The 6,506-nt window shown below is 39.6% G+C and overlaps 1 non-coding gene across 1 annotated transcript; it reads left to right on the plus strand.

The window, feature by feature from the left end:
• The first annotated feature begins 4,751 nt into the window (after nt 1-4,751).
• Nucleotides 4,752-4,894, plus strand: LOC133255347 (small nucleolar RNA SNORA48). The gene has a single exon (XR_009738925.1). It is a non-coding gene; the product is annotated as a small nucleolar RNA SNORA48 (small nucleolar RNA).
• The last annotated feature ends 1,612 nt before the right edge of the window (nt 4,895-6,506 follow it).

Below are 6,506 nucleotides of genomic sequence, written 5' to 3' on the forward strand. Positions count from 1 at the left end.
ATTCAGTGCCGCACTTTAACAGCATCATCTTTTAGGATTTGAAATAGCTCAGCTGGAATTCCATCACCTCCAATAGCTTTGTTTGCAGTGATGCTTACTGCTAAGTCACTTCAGTCGTGTCTGACTCTGTGTGACCCCATAGATGGCAGCCCACCAGGCTCCCCCATTCCCTGGATTCTCCAGCCAAGAACACTGGAGTGGGTTGCCATTTCCTTCTCCAATGCATGAAAGTGAAAAGTGAAAGTGAAGTCGCTCAGTCATCTCCAACTCTTAGTGACCCCATGGACTGCAGCCTACCAGGCTCCTCCGACCATGGGATTTTCCAGGCAAGAGTACTGGAGCGGGGTGCCATTGCCTTCTCCAGTGATGCTTAAGGCCCACCTAATTTCGCACTCCAGGATGTCTGGCTCTAGGTGAGTGATCACACCATCAAAGTTATCTGGTTAAGTTATCTATTAAGATCTTTTTTGTACAGTTCTTCTCTGCATTCTTGCCACCTCTTCTTAATATCTTCTGCTTCTGTTAGATCCATACCATTTCTGCCCTTTATTGTGCCTATCTTTGCATGAAATGTTCCCCTTGTATCTCTAATTTTCTTGAACCGAACTCTAGCCTATCTCATTCTATTGTTTTCCTCTATTTGTTTGCATTGATCACTTAGGAAGGTTTTGTTATCTTTCCTTGCAATTCTTTGGAACTCTGCATTCAGATGAATATTCAAGAAGCAACAGTTAGAACCGGACATGGAACAACGGACTGGTTCCAAATTGGGAAAGGAGTATGTCAAGGCTATATACTGTCACCCTGCTTATTTCACTCATATGCAGAGGACCTCATGCAAAATGCTGGGCTGGATGAAGTACAAGCTGGGGTCACAATCGCCAGGAGAAATATCAATAACCTCAGATATGCAGATGATATGCCACTCTTATGGCAGCAAGTGAAGAGGAACTAAAAAGCCTCTTAATGACAGTGAAAAAGAAGAGTGAAAAGCTGGCTTAAAACTCAACATTCGAAAAACTAAGATTATGGCATCCGGTCCCATCATTTCATGGCAAATAGATGGGGAAACAATGGAAACAATGACAGACTTTATTTTCTTGGGCTCCAATATCACTGCAAATGATGACTGCAGCCATGAAATTAAAAGATGCTTGCTGCTTGGAAGAAAAACTATGACCAACCTAGATGGCATATTAAAAAGCAGAGACATTACTTTGCCGATAAAGGTCTATCTAGTCAAAGCTATGCTTTTTCCAGTAGTCATGTATGGCTGTTAGAGTTGGACTATATAGAAAGCTGAGTGCCAAAGAATTGATGTATTTGAACTGTAGTGTTGGAGAAGATTCTTGAAAGTCAGCAAGGAGATCAAACCAGTCAATCCGAAAGGAAAACAGTCCTGAATATTCATTGGAAGGACTGATGCTGAAGCTGAAGCTCCAATACTCTGGCCACCTGATGCAAAGAACTGACGCCTTAGAAGACTCTGATGCTGAGAAAGACTGAAGGCAGGAGAAGAAGGGGATGAAGAGGTTGAGATGGGAATGTCATCATTGACTCGATGGACATGAATTTGAGAAAATTCCAGGAGTTTGTGATGGTCAAGGAAACCTGGTATGCTGCAGTCCATGGGGTTGCAAAGAGCTGGACAAGACTCAGTGACTGAACTGAGATTGATGAGTTATCAAATCCCACAAGGCAGCCTTGTAGCTGTCTTCTCTTTAGACAGAGATGTTGAGCTGGATCATCACCACAGGTTTAGCTGTGGTAAAGCCTGGCTTTAATGCAACTCACTTGAGGAAAGTGGGCTTTAAAATTTGTACAAATCACCAAAAATGTAATTGCAACCCAAGTCACACATTTAGCGTGGCCATTCTCCCAAGAACAACTGTAAGCAACTGTCATCATTAACGGATATTGTATAAGAAAACCACATTCTTCCCTCATTTGTTTCTTTTTTCCTATAATGATCTTAGAAAGATATATTTGACCTACATTTCTACTACTTCTATAACATAAGGATAATGTAATTCAGAAGTGAAGGACCAATGGAAACAACAACAAAAGATGCGAAAGTCAGAAATATCGTGAAATAAAAGACATATGTGCAAGGGTTAGTGGTACATAAGGGCTTCCCTTGTAGCTCAGTTGGTAAAGAATCTGCCTGCAATGCAGGAGACCCCAGGTTCAACTGCTGGGTTGGGAAGATCCCCTGGAGAAGGAAATGGCAACCCACTCCAGTATTATTGCCTGGAGAATCCCATCGATTGAGCCTGGAAGGCTACATTCCATAGCGTTGCAAGAGTCAGACACAATTTAGTGACTAAACCACCACCAATGGTACATAAAGATATGCATGTGATAATGCATATGATTATAATGAAGTAGATGCTTTTCACTAGTTGTATGTGGGTTAGAAAAATCAGTATGGAGTCACATAACTGTTCATGGTTTATCTTGACACGTGCAGAACTGTTCTTTTCATTGTCATCTTTTGCATGCTGGTTAAACACTTGTTATGCATTTTGTCACCATTGAAGCGCTTTTCCTACTCACTAACTTAGAAGCAATTTAAGCAATTTTAAATTCCTACTCTGGGAAAATAAAAATGCCATTAGGAGAAAACACATTTACTTTGATTTATTCCTACCAATACATTGTAATTCAAAATATATTTTTCTGATTACATCTTTGTGCAATAATTGCAACTACACAGTAAACTTTTAGTTGAAGGAATCAAATGTAATGTTTATCTTGTAACTTCAGTAAATTTGGTATCTTTTTGGGCTTTATTTATGAGAATATTTTTTCTCATTATAAAAATATAAATATGTTAACAGTTCTCTCTGACAGATTATTTTGTGATATTACCAGGTCACAAATGTTGAAGTTAAAAGTTCAGAAATAAGGATTTCAGGGACAAATTAGAGGTATGATCATAATAGATTAAAAATACTATATGTAAAATAGATAAGCAGCAAAAAATGACTGTATAGCACAAGGAATTATACCCATTAAAAGTGAAGTTGCTCAGTTGTGTCCGGCTCTTTGCTTCCCCTTGTACTGTAGCCCACCAGGCTCCTCTGTCCATGGGATTTTGCAGGCAAGAATACTGGAGTGGGTTGCCATTTCCTTCTCCAGGGGATCTTCCCAACCCAGGGATGGAACCCAGGTCTCCTGCATTGCAGGCAGATACTTTGACCTCTGAGACACCAGGGAAGTCCACATCTTATAATAGCTTATAATGGAATATAATCTGCAAAAGTAGTAAATCACTATGCTGTACACCTAAAAAATCAAAGTGTTAGTCACTTAGTTGTATCCTACTCCTTGAGACCCCACCAGGACTGTACCCCACTGGGCCAGGGTCTTTTGTCCATGGAATTCCAGGCAAGAATACTGAAGTGGGTTGCCATTCCATTCTCCAAGGGATCTTCCTAACACAGGGATCGAACCTAGGTCTGCTGCACAGCAGGCAGATTCTTTATCATTATAAGTCAACTATATTTCATTTAAAATAAATGACTTTTTACCTTTAAAAAAGTAAGAGAGGTCAATGCTCAACCAGCAGCCCTGGCAAGACCTCATAGGGTTGAGGACCTCTGAGGAGTTTTCTCATCTCAGTATCAGGTCCTGAGTATTGTGGGATCAAAAACCTGATTTTGTCAAAGTACCCAGACTTGATCAATTCAACTAATCTATTTAATAAATTCTCAAGGGATTGATCTATAAACCCAGGTGCAGATTTATTTCTTTATAATAGTAGTAAGAACTTGGGCTATGAAGTCATCAGTAGTGGTTTCTGATCCAGGCTCACCACTAGTAACTCTGAGGGCAAACTGCCCTCTAAATTTCTCTGAGACTCAGTATTTGTATCTATCAAATGCAACTGTCATGAGAATTAGAAGAAATGTATAAAGTACCTAACACAATGCCCAGTTCTCAGTGAGTGCTGGTTATTATCATGAGCATGACTGTGGAGACGACAACAAAAGAGGAGAAGGAAGAAGATGAGGGAGAGGAGGAGACAAGGATGCAGGAACCATAAGGATTAGACTTATATTAGTCAATCAAAGACAGTCTAGAGATAATTAGAAGGCATTTGCTTGGTAGAGAATCAGATTTAAGTGAATTGAGTAGAATATTATAAAAGCTTGGGCCTTGAAGCCATGAGGATGTAGTAGATCCACCACTACTCTAGGGATATGGCTATTTGGCAGACAGGATAAGTCGTTTCTATTCCGGTACCTAGACCAGTGCCTAGCAGATAGTACTTAATAAAGAGTTCATGGATAAACAGGTCGAGTATCCCAACCCCGAGGACAGCAATAATTTCTTTGTCTTCGGTTCACCTATTTCTGGACTCAATACAGGCATTACTCTCTCCCATTTCTCTTCAGTTCCCACACTATATGACCACAGAATTTCTTCAGTAATGTAATCAAATGTTTCACAGATTTCCCCATTACATCAATCACATTTAGACATTGTCTAATTAAACTCAAATCACTTTGTCATTCACTGTAATCATATTTCAAAATTCTGTGAGTTCCTCATTATAACCGAACAAGTGCTTAAGGTAGAAACTAGCTAAACATTCCTGAAAGTCATGTTTTCCTTTTCCTGGGCACACAGCTAGATTGTGTCTCATGCCCATGATTGAGTTTTAACCATTGGTAAGTGTGCACAAGTGATGTACATTTCTTCTTTTCCTGGTCCATAAAATCTTCCTATTTAAAATCCAGCTCCCTTGTCCCTGGCCTGGGTAGAGTGGCACCTGGTTGGTTGGTTGATGGTGCCTGTCTCATATCAGTGAGGGACAAAACAACTCCTTGTTTATCCCAGCTTGGCTTTTGCTCTGTGCCCATGCCTGGTTCACGCCCTGGACACGTGGGGAAAAAAAAGTCAGCTCCCTATCTCCCTTTGTCCAGATGAATGTAGAGAATCCTGTGGCCCCAGGAGATGGTAGAATCAATGAAAGGAAAAATCTGGGTCTCTAAATAATCACACGGGCCAAAGTCTGCCTCTCTCCTCACCATCACATGCACACATATCAACCTTCATTGGGTTGTGATGTGAATGAGAAACATACCTTTATTGTATCAAGTTACTGGTACTTGGGGGTTATGCTTATAGCAGTTATCATATTCTGACTAATTTAGAACAGTAATCATGTCACTTTACTGATTTTTCTTTTAAATATGTATAAATGTTTCTTGAGAATATTAAAAAGTATATCTTGAGAACTTGGAACAATTCATTTTTTTCTCCTGTGTTTCATATTTACACAGTTACCCAAGCATGTTCTCTTTCTTTTGTCCTCTTAGTCACCCATATCACACCAAATCAATCAGTCAGCAATCAATTCTGCTGCTAAATATTCATTACTCTTCATCCCCACTATCTTTACCTTGTTTATTAGACCCCTGAGTTTCCCACCTGGATCACTGAAATAACCTTCTATATCTTCTACTTGTCTTCAGTCTTTTATTCCTTCATCAGCCAGACTTTGCCAGACTGGTCTTTCTGACATGAAAATCTGATTCCATCATTTCTTTGCTTAAAATTCAGTAATTCCCCATCACCTTCCAATTAATATCTAAAGAAACTAGCCTTCTTTTAGATCCTCTTTGCTTACATCTTTCTTATCACACACCCTAAGCTATTAAAGCTCAATGATTTCCAAATGTGAGCTTAAAATATCTGGTTTCCCAGGCATTACTGAAAAGAGTTTTGGAATTTAGAAGTGGTCCAGGCATCATCTGCTGACTAAACAAATTATATAGCTTAAACACATATGCATTGCCACTGAATTAACATGCATGCAGTATATGTGAGCTACTTTTATCACCATCATTGTCCAAATGTATTTATTTGCTATTATGATTAATAAAATAAAATTCCTTTTGAATGAAAGTATTTGTAATATATTTCTCAGTTAGAGGATATTAAATAAAACTACTGTCATGTGCATTGGAGGCCCAATATTTTCGTGTTAAAAAGGGATCCGCTCGACTATTTGGAAACTACTGCTGTAGGCAATCCAAACTATTTGCAATTCTTTGAATGGGCAGTCACATTGATTCTGTACATGTGGTGGATTCTGTGGTTTGGCTTGATCAACCTCCATCCCACCTTACTTAGAAGTAAGCAAGCATGCCTTCCTGTGTTGCAGAAACTAGAAAGCTAATGGCTTTCTTTCTTAAAATTTTTTGCAGCAAGAGCTCTGAATGCACAAAATAGATGTGCTCCTGTGAGATTCAGAAATTTAAAACAGAGCTGAGGCCATGTTCCTGCTCTCCTGGCTGTCTTTCTATTGGCAAGCAATTTTGCAGAGATCCTTTGCTCTTAACAGTCCAGTGGCAGCAGCATCAGGACTGCCTTCCTGATCCTTATCAGAGAATGACAATGTATTCTTGGTCTGAAGCAGTCCAGTGATGGCCTCAGTGGGACAGTACTATAGTTTTTGGGAATCACTCTTGGTAGGCCAGCCTACAGCCTATTCT

The sequence above is a fragment of the Bos javanicus genome, chromosome 1 (assembly GCF_032452875.1).
Source record: "Bos javanicus breed banteng chromosome 1, ARS-OSU_banteng_1.0, whole genome shotgun sequence".
NCBI classification, from domain to species: Eukaryota; Metazoa; Chordata; class Mammalia; order Artiodactyla; family Bovidae; genus Bos; species Bos javanicus.